A 23,597-nucleotide genomic window follows, 5' to 3' on the forward strand; every position below is an offset into this window, starting at 1 on the left:
GGAACGAAAGTAGAGAAAGAAATGTGTATGTTTAGAAATGTTTGAAAATTTAGAAAATCATAATAAATCCTAAAGTTAAGAAAGATTGATGGGCCGATTCCATGATAATACTGATTTTTACTGATTACTGTAAAGATAGAAGAAAATTTGCCTTGGTTTCAGTGTTGGGACAGCAACTTATAGCAAATGATGACAAAAAGGTGTTATCAATTTCCTTGGGAGGTCCCACAATTTTTTTAATTGACATATAGTTGACCTACAATATTATGTTAGTTTCAGGTATACTACACAATGATTTGACATTTGCATACATTATAAAATGATCACCACCAGTCTAATAACCATCTGTCACCAAAGTTATTACAATATTATCGACCATATTCTTATGCTGTATATTACATCCAGTGGCTTATTTATTTTATAACTGGAGGTTTGTACCTCTTAATCTCCTTAACCTATTTCCCCCCCCATCCTTCCCCTCTAAAAACCACCCATTTGTTCTCTGTATCTATGAGTGTTTTTATTGCGTTTTGTTTTGCTTTTTAGGTTCCCACATATAAGTGAGATCATTTGGTATCTGTCTTTCTCTGACTTTTTTCACTTAGCAAAATACCCTCTAGATCTATCAATGTTGTCAAAAATGCCAAGCTTTCATTTTTTATGGCTGACTAATATTCCATTGTATATTCAGTTGACTCTTGAACAACATTGGTTTGAACTGCTCAGGTCCACTTACATGCAGATTTTTTTCATTAAATAGAGTGCTACACAATCTGTTTGGTTGAATTCACAGATGTACAACTTGAAGAAAAGGAGGGCTGACCATAAAGTTATATGCAGATTTTCAACAGCACGGGGGTGGGGAGGTCAGCCTTCTAACTCTCATTTTGTTCAAGGGTCAACTGTATATATAACATCTTCTTTATCCATTCATGTACTGATGAACACTTAGGCTGCTACCTTAGATATTGTAAGTTATGCTGCAAAAAACATTGAGGTTCATTTACCTTTTGAAATCAGTGTTTCATTTTCTTTGCGTAAATACCCAGAAGTGAAATTGCTGGATCATGCGGAAATTCTATTTTTAATTTTTTGAGGAACCTCTGTACTGTTCTCCATAGAGGCTGCACCCGTTTACACTCCCACCAACAGTGCACAAGAGCTCCCTTTTCTCCACATCCTCCTCAACATTTGTTACTTGTTGTCTTTTGGATGATGGCCATTCTTACAGGTGTGATCACACTGTGGTTTTGATTTGCATTTCCCTAATGATTTGTGGCTGGTGGCCAACTGTACGTTGTCTTTGGGAAAATGTCTATTCAAGTCATCTGCCCATTTTTCATTTGTGTTTGTGTGTTGATGCTGAGTTGTATGAGTTCTTTGTATATTTTGGATAATAACCTCTTATCAGACATATCGTTTGCAAATAATTTCTCTCAGTTGGTAGGCTGCCTTTTCGTGTTGTTGATAGTTTCCTTCACTGTGCAAAAGCTCTTAAGTTTGATGTAGTCTCATCTGTTTATTTTTGCTTTTGTTTCCCCTGAGAACAGATCCAAAAAAATATTGCTATGATTTATGTCAGAGTGTTCGGCCTATGTTTTCTTCTAGGAATTTTATGGTTTCAGGTTTTACATTTAAGTCTTTAATCCAATTTGAATTTTCATGCATGGTGTGAGAGAGTAGTCTGGTTTGATTCTTTTGCATGTAGCTATTCAGTTTTCCTAACACAATTCATTGAAGAGGCTGTCTTTTCCCCATTGTACATTCTTGCCTCCTTTGTTGTGGAGTTATTGCCCATATAAGTGTGGGTTCATTTCTGAGCTCTCTATTCTGTTCTACTGATCTATGTGCCTGTTTTTATGCCAGTAACATACTGTTTTAATGACTGTCTTGTGTGGTCCTCTTTGGGCTGACCCTGTTTAGGACTCTGTACTTCCCAGACCTGGATGTCTGTTTCCTTTTTCAGGTTGGGGAAGTTTTCAGCTATTATATCTTCAAATATGTTCTCCACCCATTTCTCTCTCTCTTCTCTTACCAGCACCTATAATGCGAACGTTAGTACACTTGATGTTGTCCCAGAGGTCTCTTGAAGTGTCCTAGCTTCTTGCTTTTTTCTGTTTGGTTTCCGTGTTTTCCACTACAGTTCTCTTGAACTGTCCTAGTTTCTTGTTTCTTTCTGTTCGATTTCCGTGATTTCCACTACTCCGTCTTCCGGTTTGCTAATACGTTCCTCTGTATCATCTGATTTACCGTTGATTCCTTCTAGTGTCTTTTTTATTTCCGTTGTTGTATTCTTCAGCTCTGTTTGGTTCTTTACGTTTTGTAACTCTTTCTTGAAATTTCACTGTGTTTATCCATTCTTCTCCCATGACTGGTTAGCAACTTTATGATCATTACCTTGAATTACTTATCAGGTAGATTTCTTACCTCTACTTGTTTAGTTCTTTTTCTGAAGTTATGTCTTGTTCCTTCATTTGGAACATATTCCTCTGTCTCCTCATCTCGCCCAATTCTCTGTGATTATTTCTACGTGTTAGGTAGGTGGGCTATATTTACTGATCTTGGAGAAGCAGCCTTACGTAGGAGATGTCCTATGGGATCCTGCAGCCTGCTCCACTCTGGCCACCAGAGCCATATGCTCTAGGGGTGCTCCCTATGTGGAATGTGTGCTCCTTCCTGTTCTGGCAGAACTGGCTACTGTGGGCACACTGGTAGGTGGGGTAGGCTTCCTGTGCAGTTGGCTACACGGCACAGGGGGCCATGGGGTTGGTGCTGGCCTGCTGGAGGGTGGAGTTGGGTCCCTATGCAGCTGTCTGCATGACCCCATGGTGCTCAGGGCTGACACTGGCCTGCTGATGGGCAGGGCTGTGTCCCTAGTATTAATAGGTTATAGGGAGAATTCCAAAACAGTGCTGGCCAGCACTGGTGTTATCTCGGTAGAATGAGATCCCAAAATGGCTGCTGCCAGCGTCTTCACACCCAGGGGGAGTCCCAGCTGCCTCCCGTTTCTCCAGGAGGCTCTCCAAGATCAGCAATGGGTCTGACCCTGGCTCCTTTCAAACTACTGCTTCTGTGTCGGGACTCAGAGTATGAGATTTTGGGCACACCCTTTACGAGCAAAGTCTCTTGTTTCCTATGGCCCTTGGGCTCTCCTGAACATAAGCCCCCTGGTTTTCAAAGCCAGATGTTCTGGGGGCTTGTCTTCCTGGTGCAGGACCCTCAAGCTCAGCCCGTTGTAGGGCTTGGACCCTTTGCTCCTTGGGGGGGACCCCTATGATTGTTATATTCCTTCCATTTGTGGGTCATTAGTCCAGGGATGTGAGTTCTGACTACACTGTGTGTCTACCTGTCCTACCCATTTTGCTGTGGTTCCTTCTTTGTGTCTTTAGTTGTGAAAAATTTTTTCTGTTAGTCTTCAGGTAGTTCTCATACATAGTTGCTCTGTAAGTAGCTGTAAGTTTGGTGTGTCTGTGGGAGGAGGCGGGTTCAGGGTCTTCCTGCTCTGCCATCTCGGCCACCTTCCCTCTACAGTTTTTGATTAATCATTTGAACACGTGGAATAATGTGCCACTGAATTTCAGAGCCACAAGGATCTTGAAAGACCACAGCATCCTGCGCCTTGCCTTGGATAGCTTTCCCCAGAGTTACTGCAGATGTCCCTGAGCCTTTTCTGCTTTCTCACTACGTTTCCTTAAATGTGTACATTTGTACATTTTCAAGGTGGCTGGTTTGAGATGAGATGCAAGATGGGATCCTGGAAGACAGGGGTTTCTTTGTTTTGTTTTTTGTTTGTTTTCCTGTTTTAAAAGCAAACTGGTTTTTACCTGAATCAAAGCAGAGATGCTCAGCCTCTTAGATAAACATTTAAAAAATAATTGGCATGGCACAGATAGATTTTATGACTGTTCTATGCTGTCCTGATCACTTATTCATTAAGACAAAGTAAAAGTGTATACATCAAACCAATATTCTTTTAATTTTTTTACCTTCACTAGTGACTTTCTGGGTCAACTAAGTTTCTTCTCCATTGCCACCTTCAGGATTGCATTAATGTCATATAAATGATACCTTCCACATTAGGGCAGCGGGAAGCAGATGGGAAAGCTCTTCTTACCCTGGGTACCTTTGCTATGATTTAACTTTGGCAGGGATGGGAGAAATGTGTTTCATGCAGGGCACCTTCACGAGTTACTGAAAAACAATATGCTCTTGTCAGGACAGTATGGAGCTCTTCTGAAACCGGGGTGGAACTAGGTTTTACACTTTAAAGGGTGGGAGATGTTATTATGCAGCAAATTCAGCCTATGACTTACTTTTAAGAAAGGAACATCACGCATATGCCAAATTCACAAGGCCTGGTTTACATTTTTTTAAATCCCTAAAGGATATTGAAAACGGGCATTAATTTCCAGTAGCAATGCTAATAAGAGCTCCTTTTTAAGCCTGTTATGTATATTGTACTACATACTGTTTCTTATTTATTCTCCACAACAAGCCAGCAAAGAAAGTCGTATTTTCTTTCTTTTATTTTATTTTATTTTTTAAAGTATTATTTTCTTAAGTTCAAAGTGAGGAAACTGAATTTTATTCCTCATCTGTCTAGAGGATGGTCTTCCCTGCTGACGCCCGCCTCTTCCTGCCCCTCTTCCTTGTTGACTTTCATTTCCGCTTTGGATGGTCCCTTTGTAGCCTTAGATCAAACTTTTTCCTTTTCTGAGCCCTGTACCTGGGTTTTACTAGGAATTCTTCTCTCGGTCCTCTTCTTTCCTGTCCTTGGGAATCTCTTTCACACTTAGGGTATCTAACGGTGCTGACCTAATGGCTGTAATTTCAGGTACCGCTTTTCCCCCCAACATCGCCGTCCTTCTCCATTTTATAGCTGTGCACCTGCATGTCATGCCAGTATCCCAAACTTAACATCCAACCTAGGATTGGACATCAGTCAATCAATGCCCAAATGCACTTTCCCTCTTGACAGCTCTGTTTCTGTTAATGGCACCAACGGTCTCCCACCCAGGTCTGGCTTAAAATCCTGTAGTGATTTTGACAGTTTCAGCTCCCTTATCTCCTATAATCATGCAGTCACCAATTCGTGTCACATCTCTGCCAGAAATATTTGCAACTTTCTTTCCGATAGCCGAGACTCACATTTATGTAACTCTTTAAAATATACAAAGCTCCCACAGATATTCTTTCTTATAACTTCCACATTAACCTCCTAGATACAAAGACTGAGGCTTCAGAAACGTATGTGATTTGTCCCATAGCTTAGTAGCAGAGTTAGGACTTGATCCCAGGGCTTCTGATTTCTGCACTCTTCCAACCCCTGCCTTCTCCAAGTCCTGCTTGAGCTGGTGTAGGTGCCTCAGGTGTGGTCTTTCTGCTTTGCTCCAGTAGAGCTTATATAATCACTAATAGTCACTGTCTCGTAATCACTGTCAAATGACATTGTTTTAAAACAGACTGATCATATCATTCTCAGTTCAAAGTCCTTCAGTGGCTTCCTATACTGAAAAATGTGCAGAAGAACACTTCCGGTTTGATTTCAACACCGTTTTGGAACATTGCTTCCCCCAAGCACCCTATACTCCAGCCACACTGAACAAGTCTCAGTTTCTCAAACATGCATTTCTCAAGCATTTGCCTGCATTCCTGCGCTCAGGCCATGTACCCATGGAGTGTGTTCTCTGTCTCTGGTTTTTCTTTCTCTTATTAATTAATTCAGAAATATTGATTTATCAGTAGTGTATCAGGGACTGGACTAGATATGGGGGAAAACTAGTAAACAAGACAGAAAAGACCCATTTCTCAAAGAGCTTAGGAACTAAGAATCTTAAAGTTCAGGACAAACGCCACCCTCTCCACAAAATAACCCTTCCTGATGTTTCCTGGCAGGAAGTGACGACTTCCTCCTCTCAGCAGCCATAGTACAGTGAGAAAACCTCTATTATAGGATTTATCATAATCTGATTGAATTATAGTTATTGAGTCACATGCCTTCTCTCTCACCCTAGGTTGTAGGCTCCATCTTTGACACAGATTCTAAGTAGCTTGGTATTAGTGCTCACAGCATGTGAGCAGCACTTCTCATATTATAAGACCTTAACAAATCAGACTGTAAATAATTACTTTCAGGGTCTGCGAATATGAGATTGGGGAAAGAGGGGGGTGCAAGCCCATTTACACACAGACAGTAGATGACACCGAAAGCTCACACTCCTCCCACACACACCCACCGCATGGTTAACATAACATCATTTTAAGCAACAGAACTGTCAACGGATATCCAGGGCCTCCATCCATTTAAAGAGAGTTTTGAGATCTAAACTAACCCAAGATTTCTGGACATCAGAGCACAAATCTGTTCAGTTTGCACATTTTTCTGTGTCAATAAACAGAGAATAGGATTAGCATCTTCTCCATATGGCCTGCTTTTCTGATTTCAGAACCAGGAAGATGCTAAGATCTGGACCATGATTCAAGGCTAAATTTATTTTTTAAGAATTAAAAAAAAATTATGTACAGTAAGATTTTCTTTTTTTGGTATACAGTTCTATGAGTTTTGACAAATACATAGTTGTATGACTACCACCACAATCAAGATATAAAACTATCCTATCATCCCCCAAAGAAATTCCTTTGGGAATTGACTCTTCCACTGTAGTCAAACTGTCCCCCACTCATCTGTGCTCTACTCCTGGTTTTGCTTTTTCCCGATTGTCATGTGACGATAAAAGTACAGAACTGTTCCCGCTGCCTTCTTTAGTTGGCGTAATATATGTGAGGTTCATCTGTGTTGTGTATATCAATAGTTTTGTTCCTTTCCACTGCTGGATAGTATTCCATTGCACAGGTGTGCCACTGTCTGTTTACTCATTCTCTAGTTGAGGGATATTTTCAGTATTTCCTGTTTGGGTGATTATGACATAGAAATAGGTCTTTGTGTTACCATACGTTTTTATTTCACTTAAGTAAATAGGAGTGGAATTGCCAGGTCAAATGGTAAATGAATGTTTAACTTTATAAGTAATTGCCAACTTTTCCATAGTAGCTGTACCATTTTGTATTCCTACTAGCAGCATACGAGAGCCCCAGCTGCTTCACATTCTTGCCAACCCTTGGTATTGTCAAGTTTTTTTGTTTGTTTTGTCTTTGTCATTCTAGATGTATAGTGTGGACCAGAATTTTAAAACTTCATCTTTTTAGAACCATAATATTTCCATTTCCATAGTAAGCACACACTTAACACTTCCTCCTCTCCCTTTGCTTGAACCTCTGTGTTCTCTCTCCTACTAGACTGCAGATTCATTAGTGGATGAGGAGTAAATCCTCGCCACCTGTGTACATATGCTGCACTGTTACCCTAGCCCAAGTGCAGAGATTTGCAACAATAGGCCAATACCACATGCTTCTTCAATAAATGCATCTCTATGCTCAGATCAGATCAACACACACAACAATACAACTAATGCATCCAAAACCTAAGATAGTATTGCCTCATTTCATCAGTTGTTGTATACTACAGGAATTTTTATAAAACTATGCATTTTCCTTCCTTGTTATGGATATTTCCATTTTTATTTGTGTAAACTATAGATTTTTGTTTTCTTGCTTTACTAAGCAGTAAATCAGAAAATATGGTTAGCATGGCAAAATATGGTTGTGATCTGTTTTTTGACGGATTTCTTGTGCATATATGAAAGACAAGATTTTTCTTCCTAGTACTTAAGTAAGGGACAATGCATATTTATTTATAATTTATTTTTTGAGTTAGATCACTTACTTGCATTTTAATGTGTTTTTTAAGTGAGAGAGAAAAAGTTGGAATTACAAGGGGTACCCAACTGTAGACATCATTTATCAAGTGAGTTGGGGGCCAAAAAAAGGGGTTGAGAGTCACTGATAATGACTCAAAGAATCTCAAGCGTGAAATGAGTCTCAGAAGCTCTGAAGGCCAACCTCCCAGTCATTGCAGGAATTCTGGCTATAGCAGCTGGTTGAATCCTTCTACCATTAATAAGCTCACCACTTCATATAGCACTACTGTATACATTCTTACAAGCAAAAGAGTCTCAAAGATAGGGAGGGTGGGAGGGAGGGAGATGCGAGAGGGAAGAGATATGGGGACATATGTATATGTACAACTGATTCACTTTGTTATAAAGCAGAAACTAACACACCATTGTAAAGCAATTATACTCCATAAAGATGTTAAAAAAGAAAAAAGAGTTTCAAAGAAAAATAAATAAAAGAAACATCGGGAAGGCAGCTTCTCTCTCTAAACAAACTTTTGCTTTTCTGTAACATGATATTATACGAACCTTCTGTAGCACCTACAGAAATCTAAAAATGGAGTTTGGAATCTACTATGGCAGAAAATATGTTTATCGTTATATCACCCAGACATGTGCTGAGTTAATCTCATTAACTTTTATATTGCAAGATGATATATATTTTGAAGAGATGAGCTCAGTGGCTTAAATGACATAAATCTTGGAACTTTTTTTATAAATACTCCTTCTGAAGCTTTAGTTTTTGAGTGTAAGTAAACCAACAACTTATAGTTGTGTATAGAAGAAAATTTGTATAAAATAGAATAAAATGTCTGCAACGTAATCCACGAGCAGATTGGATTCTGAGTCCTTTAGCAGGAAGGATTCTTGCAGAATTCAAAAACAAGGGACTGTCTGACCTTAGACATTTCTCTTCCTAGTGGCTAGTTTCTGTGATGATTTTGTACCAGCTGTCAGTTTAGCTCAGATGGAAATCCATTCCCAGAATTCCCTTCTCTAAATGGCTCTTCGTCACAATTGGTAACAAGGGAAACCTAGGTGAGGTTTGGAAGGCAGAAGTGAAGCGGCAGTGTTTCTACTTTCAGAAGGGCAGTGTGGTGCAACAGGTGCTGGGCGCTGATCTTCCGGTTCACTCTGGTGGAGTTGGGCAGCAGCCAGGCTTTGGTCCTTTGCCTCCCACCAGATCCCCATCGTCACCTTTTGGCCCAGGTGCACAAACAGCTTTGCAGTGCAGAGTGCCAGCTCCTTCCACAGTTCTCCCAGGTCACTGAGGCTGGAGGAGACAGGAGTCCAACATAGGCTCTAGTCTGTCCTTGCTTGTCTCCACTTCACATCCAGCTTTTCTTTCCACTGCCAGCTCTGCTAACCTATGATGACTTCAGACCCAATACCAGATGCAAAAGCAACCACTGCTCATAAACTTTTCTGTAAGCTCCCACAACTGTGCAAGGTCTAAAACTTATAATAAATCCATTATTCCATATCACCATAGTGGTTCTGCTTTCCTGATGTGGCTTCCATTAAATCATTTCTATTCAGAATACACACTTGGTTACAAATATTCTTTTTGTGCATGGCTTTCTTTCTTTGAAATTTATGATAGTGTCAAATGCAATCGTACTGATTTATTAAGCCTAAGTATATCATTTTATTTTTCCTTCTCTTTGAGAAAGGGACTTGGAATATGCTCTTTTGCCCAATTCCCCTCAGAACTACTGGGCTGGGGAATTAGAAGTTTGATGCATCACCAGAGAATACAGAAAAACTAACAAACTAATTTGAACTTTGGTGCACTTACTAGCATGAAAAACCACCCGCACTAACTAGCTGTTTCTTCAGAATATGTTTTAATGTGACACTTGGAATGTTATACCTGCTATGAGGAAACATTAACATTTTGAAAACAATTTCAATTAATTTTTATCACAATGTATGTGCACTGAAAGTAGATAAATACTGCCATGAATGTTTCAACCTCTTATTCTTAATGTTAAGATTTTATGGTCTTTTAAGGCAGGGATGCATTTTTCATCTTTACATCCTCCCATAGCGGTACACGGATACGTCCTTATTAAACATCAATTGAACTGAGTAAAAAACAAACTTCAGCTTCCTGTTTTTTACAAGAAAGAAAAGAACAGCAGTGCATGAACGAACAACCACAAGCAACTGCATCCTCTGATGCTTTTCTCACTATTATACAGAAACTCCAGCAGGAAACCACAGCTATATCCTTTTTGCCAGTATAGGAGAATCTTATGAATTGCTGGCAAGCATAAAAGAGCTCAATTGACATTACACAGATGTTTGTGACAATTTCTACTTACAACACTCAGGTGCTTTACAACAGTTTTGCAATGTTTCTCAAGGACAAATTCCCAAAGAAATATAGTCATGATAATAGTTATACCTTAACCATGTGTTTGGGGGTAAATTATATAGAAAAACAATAAACACCACTGAAACTCAATTCCTCCCTCAATGTAACTGAGTTCAAAAAAAAACACCTGAGGTATGCCTCATTTCACTCAGACCTGTAAAAATTTCTAGCTGACCAACTGCATTGCTCTCAACTCAAAAATCAAGAAAGTACTGTTTTTTTTTTCCCTTTGTGTTCAAAAGATCCCAAGCATTAGACCACTCTAGCTGTGAAATATAGAAAGGCCTTTTTGTCCATTCTCATGTGTAATCCTAGTCAGGATTTGCACAACACATGTTTTAAATTTGTAACGTGAGCCTTGATAATGTGTTTTTATCAATGAAGGGACTTTCCACTGAAGATCTTTTAGTTGTTCAGGAAGTACAAGAAAAAGATGATGGCGGAAGTCCAGGGCTTTCGAGGGCTTTAACTTCAATGGGAATAACAGACATGTATACTCATTTAAAACTGAAGTCAGGGGTACACAATTCTGTAGCTTTCTTGTTTGCCCACATTACCTAGTATGTAAGTTCTCAGGAGTATGTGGCGTAAATGAATGAATGCATGAATGTTTGCTGCTGACGGAGGGGGAAGATAAGAAGGGTATCTTTGAAGTCCAGAAAAGGCTGAAGAGAACCCAAATTTAGAAAACAGGCCCAAGAATAGACTGTTAAAAATAATTGGACATTAGAGCTAGAATTGATCTTAGGGATTCCTGGACTAACCTTCTCATTTCTAGAGAGAACCTGAGGAGCCTTGGGCAATGACATGATTTCATGTACCACTTTCACAGATTGTGACACCTGTGTACCTCTCTCATGATTTCTGTCTTATGTACTTCTTATCTAAATGATTTTTTTTTTTTTTTTTTTTGCGGTACGCGGGCCTCTCACTGTTGTGGCCTCTCCCGTTGCGGAGCACAGGCTCCGGACGCGCAGGCTCAGCGGCCATGGCTCACAGGCCCAGCCCCTCCGCGGCATGTGGGATCTTCCCGGACCGGGGCACGAACCCGTGTCCCCTGTGTGGGCAGGCGGACTCTCAACCACTGCGTCACCAGGGAAGCCCCCTCTAAATGATTTTTGACTTACTATTTTTCATTCAATTGACTGTAACTGGTGCACTAGTTAAAAATATTAGCCTAGCCTTAAGAAATGATACCTGTAAGATCACAGGTTTGTTGTGCCAGCATATTTTAAAATATATACTTTAAAATTTATTCTAAGTGTTTTTATATTAAAAGAAATTCATAACTATTCAATACAAAGTAAATCCGTATACTACCTAAGATCATCTCACAGGTCACTGATGGAAATCTCCCTCACTTTGAAAAGCAGTGCATTCTCCTGTGTTACCCTCTGGAACAGAGTTTGTATTTTGAAACAACACAAAGTGGTAAAGACATTCCATACTGATGACAAGAGTCCAGTGACAAGCCTAGTGCCTGTAGGGGACTTTTGTTTTCTTTCTTTTTAACTAGAAAAAAAATCAATCACTTATTACTTAAAAATACTAAGGCAGAAGTCACTACTTGAAAACAATTAGTGGATTTTCATGTTTGAAATGGACAAATATATGTCTATCCATCCTCCTGTCAAGCACCATTAGTTTGTCAGAAATAGAGTTTTAAGAAGGAATTTGTCTCAAATGGGCCTCCTGTACCTAGATTACCTTTTGTTCAGCCTTCAATTTGCAAGCAGAACACTTAGCTGCAAGCTATAATAAGGAATCGCTCACTTTCATAAGTAAATGAATGTCTGTGATTAAAACATCAATCACGGAAACACTAGTGCTATAAATAGTTTCTAGGTCCAAAGTCCATTGGGAAAGCTAAACACAGACTCATGCCTGGTTTTCTTTCTTGTTATATGTGTGAATGTGCACATGTGTGTGCACGTGACAGGGTGAAATTGGCTTTTCTTTCAAGAAACAGACATGTTGTTTGTAGGACTTATGTGTCACCTGGATACTCTGATAAAATGTTTTGTTTTGCAAGTTTACCACCTAAACAAAGATTTATAAAGTTTCAACCTAAAATGTTTGTCCTTGAGCTCCCCCTGTTTGCTGAAAGAATGACTTATCACTGATCTAGAAGCTTTCACATTTGCTCTTTAAACAACATGAAATGAAATCTGAGATAGGAAAGAGCAGTCTGTAAAATCCTGCCCATTCCTCATGTTTTGACTCATAGTATTAAAGTTAGTAATGTTCAGATATTGCAGTGTATGTAGCCCAGTGCCTTTGAAGTTGTAGACAACTCTGGATTCTCACACAGCTCTATTAATTAGTATCTAAGGGACTTTGGGCAAGTTACTGTATCTGTTTCCTCCTCTCTAAAATGCGGAAAGTAATAGTACAAACCTCACAGATTTGTTTAAATGAGAAATGAGTTTAGCAGATGCTACTGGCAGAGGAGCCTAAAGAATGAAGTTTTGAAAGAGTCAGAGGTCATTAATTATACACATCTATAATCTACCCATGTCCAGTTTCCTTACAGTGGAAAGCAGATAGATAAAGAGACATGTATTCCGTTCTCTCGCGCCCCAGAACCAAGACGGCAAAGTGGCCTGAGTGGGTCCTTTGGTCTCTTGCACCCATTTACCCCGCTTTACTTCCTCTTCCCTCATGTGTCTGGCTGGTCTTTTGTTCTTTTCCACTCATCATCATTAGTTCTGTAATCCAGGTACCCTCCCCCCTTCTCCCTTTGCCACGACCTTCTGGGCAGCAAGGCTAGGAAGTTCTCCTCTAAGTAGGGGTGAACACACAGAGATGCAGTCATTCACCAGGGCTTTGCAGAGACATGAATTACCATTTGAACTTTCAGGGTCCTAACCCTGGAGAGGAAAACCAGGGTAAAGTGACGAGCACCACCTTAGAAAAAAAAAGATAGTACGAGGGCATGGGGCATTTCACTGAGCAACTATGAAAACAGCCAGGTATTTTCAGTACCCTGAAATGGGTACATTACCCAATAATGATCTGACTCAAGATCATCCCCCCTAGGGTGGAGGTTATCCCTGAGAGTCTAAGTAATGGTGTAAAACCCTGACCTTTAAACCATCTAATAATACACTAGTGTAGCACAAACTGTTTATGAGCAATGATAAAGTACCAGTGACAACAAATGATTTATTAAAAGAATAATTTAGAGCAGTTTTCTCTAATGTCAGCTATGCCAATCTCGATAATACTCATTTCTATAATAATGTTACTCTCATTCATCTCACTTGCATTTGTAGATGTTTTCTTGAATAGAAAAGAAAGAGAGGGGATGAAGTTACACAGAGTTTCTGGTATACTCATGGGGAGGAAACGTCCTATAGTATTCAGACTAGCCACCAGCAGAAACTTAGATTTCTTAATCTTGTATTTGCCCCATCTTAGTCACTCTTGGGACCCTCTGTTTCTTAGTTGTTTTTAGCAGGATGAAGTTGAAAATACATGTGTCTATGTTTTTATTTTTGATGGCATGAAGGAAGTACAGTGTGGGAAAGACTTCTTCTAGTTTTCATGTTGGCCTGGCTAGGAAAAAAGGAACCCATGTGTGGCGAGAAGGTGGTGAAGCTGTGAAGACGGACGGAAATTGAGCTGAATTGCTAGGGCCTGAGGAAGGAAGAGGGAGGTACAGGGGTTGCTTGGTTGGGACTGAGAAAGGAGCCTGGTCGTTAGGCTGCTGGGGAAATCCCAGAGATCCTGACCAGGAGAAGAGTCCACTGTAACTTTGCTGAGCCACATTTATCAATAAGTTTATCTAATCCAGTAGTCTGGGAATTATTTTGAAAGTTCAGATTATGTTTTATTCAACTTTGAATCCCTAGCACATAGCACAGGGTCTAAGATATAAAGTACTCAACACCAACTTATTAAACGATCCAAGCATCCATCCTCCTTAAATCAGGGCCTTCTGCCAGCCCTCTCTCACATTCTATCCTTCAACTCCTAAATAAATTCCTACTTCCAGTTTGAGGAATGCTTTTATTTGATTTACCAGGCAGAAGTACTGATGTACCCTCAACCCAGTCCAGTTCAGGTTATTAACTTTGATCATCCCTTCCTGAGACTTGGACTCACCACTCAAAAGCCACAAACCCCAGAGGGATGATCTTTAAAAACCCATCACTGCAATTTTAAACATCAAAACAACCATCAGGGGAATAGGAGAATAGTTTCATAAGAGAGCATAAAAGTTTCAGTGTAACAAAATTTAAGGTACTGAAAATCACTAAGAAAAAAATAAGTTTATCCCTAAAGAATTTGAACACCTCTGGTTTTGTATATATTATCAATACACTTCAGGTGATGCCTACTGCTTAAAGATTTGGACATTATTCTAGAAGGAAATACACTCTGTCCCGAGAAAGCACGGAGTCGATGTAGCACTGTGTCCTCCGCTGGCTTCCACTGATACTATTCTCAGCACTGTCTTCTTGGAGTGAAGCTGCTGAAGCACTGATACTTTGGGCTTAATAATTAGGTGCGACGACGCTTTTAGAAGTAAAGTGGGAGGCACGATGTGGAGGTGGCAGGCATGAAGTGTGCACGAGGAAGGAGAGTGGCAGCGGGAGTTGAGAAAGTAGGAGAGATGTCAGAGCTGGGAAGCGCCTTCTCTACTTTAGGGATCTGCCTGCGTTTTCCATCTTGTTGTCTCCGAAGGGCATTTGTTTTTATTTACAACACGAATACATCAACCCTGACAGAGTCACCTCATTTTCAGCCACATGAACAGAGCAGTTCCACACAATCAAGTAGGCAGACTGCACAGGGAGCTGGGCAGCGGCAGCCACGGGCTGGAAGCACAGCCAGCTACCATCGTCAGGTGACCCTTCCTCAGGTGTGCAGACCACAGCTACAAACCGGGATACGAGTCGATACCAGCCCTGGCCGTTTATTCTCAACTGCCCTGCCTACCAAACAGCATGTACCATCTACCGAAAGCTCGAGATATGCTTTGGGCTTTCAGGAGGCTATGCACGTGTAGTGTCTATGGAAAGAGTTGTACGTAAAACAGATACGGTGCATTTAAAAATATATAAAGCTAGACAACAGGGGCCTACTGTAGAGCACAGGGAACTATACTGAATATTTTGCAATAACCTATAAGCGAAAAGAATCTGAAAAGGAATATATATATACATATATGTACAGATATATACACACACACACATATATATAACTGAATCACTTTACTGTACACCTGAAACTAATACTATATTGTAAATCAACTATACCTCAATTTTAAAAAAAAGCAATCCAATGTAAAACTGTAATCATTGGTCAAGTTAAAGAATAGATAATTGATCAAACTTTTCGTTTGTTTGTTTTGCTTTTTGCAACACGTGGGAGAGTAAAAAGCAAGCAAACAAAAATTTCCACTATTCTCTTCTTAACAGACCAGGTCAACTCAGTTTGTATTCATTACCCTTTCACAGAAGCTACATATTTTGATGATGAAAACTGTTCAGTTTATGGGGGTTAACTACATTCAGCACAATGATCTCTCTACTGTGTAGAGTCCCATCAATTTCATGAGTACACTCAGAGCACCGGAGAGCTCAGTGGTACTTAGAAAACATCTAGTCCAGGCTTCGTGAACTCAGTATCTACGGCTTCTAGGTAGCTCTCACAGTTAAGGGAAGCTGTTGAGTACAAGGGACTTATATGAAGTCTCAATGTCAGGGAGACAATAGGGAGTAGTGGGGTCTGAAGTGTAATAAAGAGGTAGCACATACGGTTATTCAGCTCCAGCTTAGAAGATGTGGGTTGGTGTTTCATTTTTATAATAGATCTTCTGATTTTTAAATATTGGCTTAATTAAAAAGAAATACCTGCAGGCCAAGTAGAACATGATCCTCCTGCTGGGCCCACAGACTGCCCGTTTTCCATTTCTGATCCGTAGCATACATCCTCAAACCTGTCTGGGCAGTTTAAGTGAAGTGCGGCAGATCCCTCAGATGCTCACGGCAAAGCATTCTTTTGCTCTGAGAATCTGCATATGTAGACAAGAAATCATCCCCCATGTGAAAGGAGAAGGCACAGCCATTTTCACTCAGTCGGACCTTAGCCCCTGACCCTGACATTGGCAGATTTTTGCTCTCTGACTGCTTTCAGAACTTGTTCAACATGAAAAACAAAACCAATCCTCCACACCCATTTGTCATAAGCAATTTTTACATATTCAAGGATGCAGGGGGAAATGTACATCTGTTTATTAACCTTAGCTCTGGTTAAGATTCTCATTAGCATTAAAATTCTAGTCACTTCATTTTTGCCTGCATATTTCAAGGAGAAATAATGTATAGGATTCAAGGAAAGGCATGCTTAGAAAACAGCACAAGTAAGGATAAATTAAAAATTCACGCCATGGGGACTTCCCTGGTGGCGCAGCGGATAAGACTCTGTGCTCCCAATGAAGGGAGCCTGGGTTCGATCCCTGGTCAGGGAACTAAATCCCACACGCATGCCACAGCTAGGAGTTCACATGCCGCAACTGGGGAGCCTGGGAGCCCTGGCTGAGGTGCTGGCCTGCCTCAACTTAGACCTGGTGCAACCAGATAAATAATTTGTTTTTTTTTAAAATTCATGCTATGTATAAAACAGTAGTTAGAAACAGGTCTAAAGAAGCATGGAGCATTTCTGAAATAACTGAGCTTTAAACCATCTTTTGAGGGGATTGAGAAACTAATTTCAGATGAAGAAATAAGCATTCCAAAGTGAGGCAATGGCAAAGGCAAAGACCAAAGTCCAACAAAGTGGAACCCACAATGATTCAAATATCTTTTGCATTTTTGAACAATAACAAATTTTTTAAACGTGTCTCATGAGACGGCACATTCACAACTGAGTGAAAAAACAAGAAAAGCAGCTTAAAAATTCTATATTATATTCGGCAGCCCTGTCCTACACAGGTGTAATTCAGAACAAACACCCAGAGGCGAGGCAAAATTCTGAATCCTGGTATTTGCCATATTGTCCTTATTAAGGCAGACATACAGGCACAGGGTGTTAGATCTTAGAAAGATTGTCAACAAGAATTGAAACAAAAAGATTCTCTGATTCCTCAGAAAATATACTGAACACAAACATTTAACTCCCTCAAGCATTTCATTTACCCAAAGTTTTACGTTATAAAGAGTCTCCCATAGACACAATATGGTTAGTTTAATTTGAGTCTATTTTGAAGTCAATATCTTGAAAAAACAATCAAGAATCTGTCCACATAAAACATCTTGAGTATTCCCCCTAAACTAGATCTCTCACTTTGTTGGACCATTTGCAATTCAGGCTTTAAAAAAAAAGATTCTCGGGGCTTCCCTGGTGGCGCAGTGGTTGAGAGTCCGCCTGCCGATGCAGGGGACGCGGGTTCGTGCCCCGGTCCGGGAAGATCCCACATGCCGCGGAGCGGCTAGACCCGTGAGCCATGGCCGCTGAGCCTGCGCGTCCGGAGCCTGTGCTCTGCAACGGGAGAGGCCACAACAGTGAGAGGCCCGCGTACCGCAAAAAAAAAAAAAAAAAAAGGATTCTCTGCAACTCCTATGCCTCCAGAAAATTAGTAGGCACAATTAGAGTTTTTAAGGAGCTCTGGAGCTCTCTGTCCAGCTGTTACTGAATTAGCAACAGTCCTGAGGTCCCTAGAGGCACTTGTTACTTTGTGGATTTTTACTCTCTGGCCTTGAGTTTTTTTCAGGGATTGCTTGCTTCTGCCAGTGTCACAGGCTGTGACTACTGACTCAAGCAGTCTTCCTAGGGATGGCTTGGGTACCCACTGGGTTTAGGACCCAAGAATTAATATTTTAAAATGGAATCTGGTGTGTAAGGCCAAGAAAGCACCTGGCCTCAAATCACACAGCTGATCCCCACAATTTTTCTGCCACATCAGACCCTTGAGAGAGAGCTCACTGCATTGACTCGCAATTTGGGAGGAAGGACTGCAGGAGAAATTTGACTTCCCTCCCCCTACCACTGAGGAGCCCCCAGACCCTCACTTCAGGTCTGTCCCTCCTCCCGTTAGTGGAGAATTAGAAAGAGGAGGTCTAGATTGTTTTGCCCCAGTTCTAAGAGTGATTTAGGACAATTTATTAACCTGTCTGGGACTCACCTGTAATCTGTCTACTTCCTTGTATATAAAAGCAGGACTAAACAGGGGTGTCCAAGGCTGGCTATTGACATCCTTTGGGGACCATTATAGAATACAGATTTCAAGCCCTACCTACAGATTTCGATTCAGATTCCACAGGTCATAGCATTTAACCCTCCAGCTAAGGGTCAGTTATTACTGACTGAAAATAATAATTCGGGCCCTCAATTACACTGCTAGCTTCAAAGTAAAGCTGACAGTCTAATTACAGACATGAAAAATTAGAACGCTGCTACCGTATTGCCAACTCTAACATGCCCAGATAAAAGGCTGTGAAAATTTTTCTCACCGGCATTCCAGACAGTAATCTGAATTGTAAGAGATTGTATATATATGTATATACATCTTCCCCCATGAAATTCAACAAATGCCTTTTCAGTTCAAATGCAGCCTCTGAATGTTTTTATTATTCCACACTTGACTCATGCAAAAAAGTTAGATTATCACTAGTCTAAACATTCTGATGTGGAGAAAGATGAAAGAGGAGTCCAGGACATCTTTACAAAAAAGTGAATTTCCATATTTGACTGCCTTTCAAATCAATTAATCGAGGCACATGAGTCTCTGTTTTAACTGGCAGTGGTTCTCCTGCTTAAAGGTACAGCTTTATTCGAGAGGATATCAGTATCATAAGATTGTTTTATTGCTTAGGAAGGACGGCATGAGCTGAGAGTAGCTCCCCAAAAGTTTTCAGAAACACAAGTAATGACTTTTTTCTCTGATTCTACCTCCTCAAAATAACTACTTCGCTATAGCAAAACATTCTAATGTTAATTTCTCAAAATGCATGTAAACGTATTTACATATTTAGCTAAAATGATGGACAAGTCATAGAGCAACTGAAGGGGAAAATCTGGCAGTTTCTGCCCTTCCTTTTGGGATTCTGAGCACCAAGTGGTCTGATTCATCTTCACAGAGCTGCCAGTGCCTAGCACGGGGTGTTACACCTACAAGGCACTCAAGAAAGAAGACTTGTTGAAAACGATAGAAGCGGTTTGCTCTATTTATGGCAATCACTTGATCACCCTTGACCCTCTGTGCCAATGACTATTCTTGTGTTCTGAGAAATGAAATAATCAAGCTGTAATGTGGTGTATCACATAACTTCAATAATTCAACCATTAAATTCATTTGAAACAAGCCTTAGCCATTAAATTATTGCAAAAGAAATAAAAAGATGGCAGGAAATAAGAGATTAATGACTGACATTGTGGCCCTTCTGGCTAGATTTTCCTCAAGTACCAGGATTAGGAAAAGAAATCTTAGACAGAAAATAAATTATAGAAATAAGTGATTTTTGAGTCATATTTTAGTCTAAACAGAAATTCTGCTGTAATTCTCTCCCTCCCAACTCAATAATCATGTTTTTCGTTTCTAAGTGACTTAAATAAACCTCACATTACCCCACCTCCTCCTTTACTTCCTCCTCCTATATCACCACCCCTTGCTCACTGCCCACCCAGATCCATCCATCTTTCAGAAACTACCTCAAGTTCCACCTCCACTTTGAACTTTTTCTAGACTAATTCAGTCCCCAAGGATCTCCTTCTCTTCTGACTTTACTGCCATGAATTTACTGGTAAATTATGATCCCTTGCCTTTCTCAAGACCAGTTTGCTATTCAGAATATGGCATAAATGCTTGTGTAGTAGATCTCTAGTTGACTCTCAGGTTCTTGCAAACTGGAAGCATCTCTTCTTTGTATCACTTAAAGCAGTAGCTTTTGGACTTTCTGAAACGATGTATAATAAGATATACGTTTTATCATAGTCTGATGTGTTTATACATATAGATATCTATTTAAAAGTTCCAAGAACAATACTTATTTACCCGCCTATTCTGTTTTACTGTATTTTGTTTTTCAAAAATAAAAGTGCTATCAGATCCAGTAAACTGACTTCACAACGGGTTGTGACCAGTTCTAGAAGGGCACTTACTGATTACTCTGGGATTGCTGTATATAATTTCCTTCACTTTAAATAATTTTATAATTATCTGTGGCCTTTGGGCTTTTCCTGAGTATTTTTTTTTTTTTTTTTTTTTTTTTTTGCCTTTTGGAGTCATCTGGGACAATTAAATGCTTGGAATATACAAGTATTTTCTATTCTTTGGCCCTGAGCAATGCTGTCATAAAGATTCCCTGCATTTCTATAATACTCAAATCTCCATTCCCTCATTCTCTTTTATTTTCACAATATGCACAGTAGCTGGTAGACATTTTGTGGATGAAGAAATTGAGGCACAGGGAATTCTGACTTTCTCAAGGACATATCTCCCTTTTAATCAGGCTATTGTAAATTAAGGTAAACATGGTTTCTAGATAGTTGCAAGAGATAAACTTGGGTAATATGAACAACATAGAGCCTCAATATGAATGTATTTACCTAACTTGTCTGGATCAGATGGTCTCCTGGCCAGATGAGTTAGCAGCTCTTCTGGACTTCAGTTTGAGGGTGGAACCACTTCCTTCTCCATCGCCATCTTTCCATCTTTCCATCCTCACAGTTTTTCAACCACCTAGAGCTGCTTGTTCTTCCTGGGCCTCTGTATATTTTGGTCCCTATTCATGATTTTGTGATTCTATGATCAATATTTCAATGCTTCCCTGAAGGCTGCAGCTTTTGTGACTGGAAATTCATACAGTGAAGGACAGCTGTGTCTAATATATTCTTTCAAGTTCATTTAGGGCACAACCAAGGAAATGTCGAAAGGACAAATAATTAAGCGTATTGGGCAAGTGTATTTGTTTTAGGGCAATTTTAAAAAAAAACACCCAGATTTTAAAACTGCTTGTTGGAGCCCACCCTGCCCTCCAATTGAGGCACTTCTGATTCATATCATGCCTTAGTCCTCTGTTTCCAATAGGAAGCGATACACTTGCAATTTTGCCCTCATCATTTTCATAAAAGTCTAATTAGTGATGAGGTGAAGGCTCACCGCACCAAAACACACTTTACAGGGATCTCTAGGAGTTCCTCTGCACTGTTTCCAAAATAAATTCCGATGATATAACATCTAGGCTTGCCGTGGCAATTACTACTTTTTTTTTCCGCTTATGAATCAACCACCTATCCCCTCCACTAAACGCACCAAAAAGCTTGAAAAATGTTCTTCGTGATCCTATTTCAAAAGAATATTCTCTAATATAAATTCCTGCCATTCCCAGATAACAGCAGAGAAGATTTTCTTGTTTAAGCTGTGACTCATGTATCTTTATTCCCACAGTTGTTACTCAGGGCAGGCCAGGGGTGAACACAATGGAAGAGAACGAATAGTTTATAACTGGAAAATAGGCCCATTCGGGAGAAGGACACTCAGAGCATTATCAAAGTAAAATATGTAGCAGTACCAACAAGAGCAAACAAAAGCCCACGCAAGAGATGTGTAAATACTTCGTGAAGCTAAAGCCTTAATCAACTCTCTCTCCAAATCTTGCTGGTGCTGTAAACGCTTCAGTTTCTTCCAGTCCCACCATGACCCAGATTCTTTGCAAAAACAAAATGAAAACATGGTCCAATGGCTCTTTAACCAATGTGTTGTGAAAAATATTTACATGGAGCATCTCCAAGGTACTGCCTGAACAGGAAGAAGAGGATACCTTAAAAAAAGGCGGTAGCTTCTTGGTGACTTTCAGAGCTTCGTTTCTCCCCTCCTCCAAATCATTGCCTTTTTCCCACCACCTGTGCTGCTTTCTGGACCTTCACATCATCTTAACCTTGAACTACCTACACCCCAAGCTGAGATTTCTCCCAACGCCCCTCTGAAAAGCCCTTGAAACCCTTTGGGGCTTTGCTGCCTTCCACCATCCAAAATTCACTTTCCAGTGTTTAAATTCCTCTCCCCCCCCCCCCACCCTGACCCGCCTTCACTGTCCATTGTTGCGTCTGAAATTTTGCCTGTATCTTGTAGCTCTGCCTGGTTGGCATAAGGATCTGTCTGTGTATTGGCTGACAGAGTTCTGCAGTGATTTCTTTTCTAAAATCCATCTCCGAAGAACTGTTTATAGCCTCTAGTCTCTACCCTTATTCAGTGTGGTTCCAAAGTTCACCTCTAGATACTAAACAGGTCTCTGCAATGATTTCCCTTTATCAACCTCGGCCCGCCCTTCTCTCTCCGCCTTTCTCAAGAAAAACTGTATATGTGTAAATGCGTGGATACACATGCACACAAACGCATGTATATTATATATAACGATAGTATGTTTCCCTTAAAGGGAATAAGCGTAGGAAAATGAGAAAAATGCCCGTGTAGTATTGCCAAACACGCGCGCGCGCACACACACACACACACACACACACACACTCCTATCTGGATATTCACAGTGTGCAGACCTGATTGATTATAAATACTTCTCCCAAGAACAAGGACAGCAGGCGTCTTCTCTCTTTTACCTTCAAAGCCAGAGCCTAAGGGAGCAATGACCTTGCCGAGAAATTCATCACCTGCGAGAAAGACGGCCCCTCCTGGAGCTCAGGCTGGGATGGGGACGAGAGCAACAGGCAAAAAGGACCACCTGGCAAAATGTGGGACCGAATCCACCTTCCATCGGTACTGAGCACACCGCAAAGCTCCGGTCCCCTAGGGCTGGACGCCGGGCAGAGGTGGCTCGGGGGGGCGGCTCCCCCGCGGCCGCCGGTCGCCTACCTGCTGTGGCCCGGCTCTCCCCGGCGCGGCGGGGCCACTGCCTGCGCTGTGCCGGCGGCCTCCCGTCGCATATCCCGAGCAGCGGCTCCCGGCGCCACACCGATGGCTCGGGCGGGCTCGGCAGCGGCGGTCCTCTTCAGACGCGTTCCGGGAGCGAGCTGGGTGCTAGCAGGAACTGAAATTACTACGCAAAGAGCAGAGGCGGCGCGCAGGAGCCGGGCGGAGACGGCGGGGGGCACCGCGGGGCCGCAGCCGCCGCCGCCGCCGGGCACTGAGCCAAACTGGAGGTGGGAGTTCACGTGCGCGACTGCTCATCCGTCAGGCCCGGGCTGCGGCCATCTGTCCTCGGCCGCAGTGCTGCTCCGCCGGAGACTCCGAGGAAGGGGCGGGGAGGGGGGGGGGGCGGCGGCGGTGGCGGCAGCAGGCCGCCGAGCTCCGCCCCCGCCGCGCCCCCGCCCAGCCCGCTCGTCCCTGGGGAGGGGCTTGAGGCGGCTGCTACGGCGGGCCGGGGGGCAGTCGGGCACGGGCTGGCGGGCTGCGGAGCCCCTGCAGGCGGACCGGCAGCAGATGGAAAGTTAAGAAAAGGATTAAGGTAGAGGGCTGGGGCCGA

The 23,597-nt window shown here is 41.4% G+C and overlaps 1 protein-coding gene across 1 annotated transcript in view; it reads right to left on the reverse strand.

The window, feature by feature from the left end:
* Positions 1–23,312, reverse strand: part of GPRIN3 (GPRIN family member 3) — a 73,811-nt gene extending 50,499 nt beyond the window's left edge. The window contains exon 1 of the mRNA XM_060011982.1: positions 22,988–23,312. The gene's annotated coding sequence lies outside the window, so the exon portion shown is untranslated. The remainder of the gene's footprint in view (positions 1–22,987) is intronic.
* Positions 23,313–23,597: the final 285 nt, after the last annotated feature.

Source organism: Delphinus delphis, chromosome 5 (assembly GCF_949987515.2).
Source record: "Delphinus delphis chromosome 5, mDelDel1.2, whole genome shotgun sequence".
Classification (NCBI taxonomy): domain Eukaryota; kingdom Metazoa; phylum Chordata; class Mammalia; order Artiodactyla; family Delphinidae; genus Delphinus; species Delphinus delphis.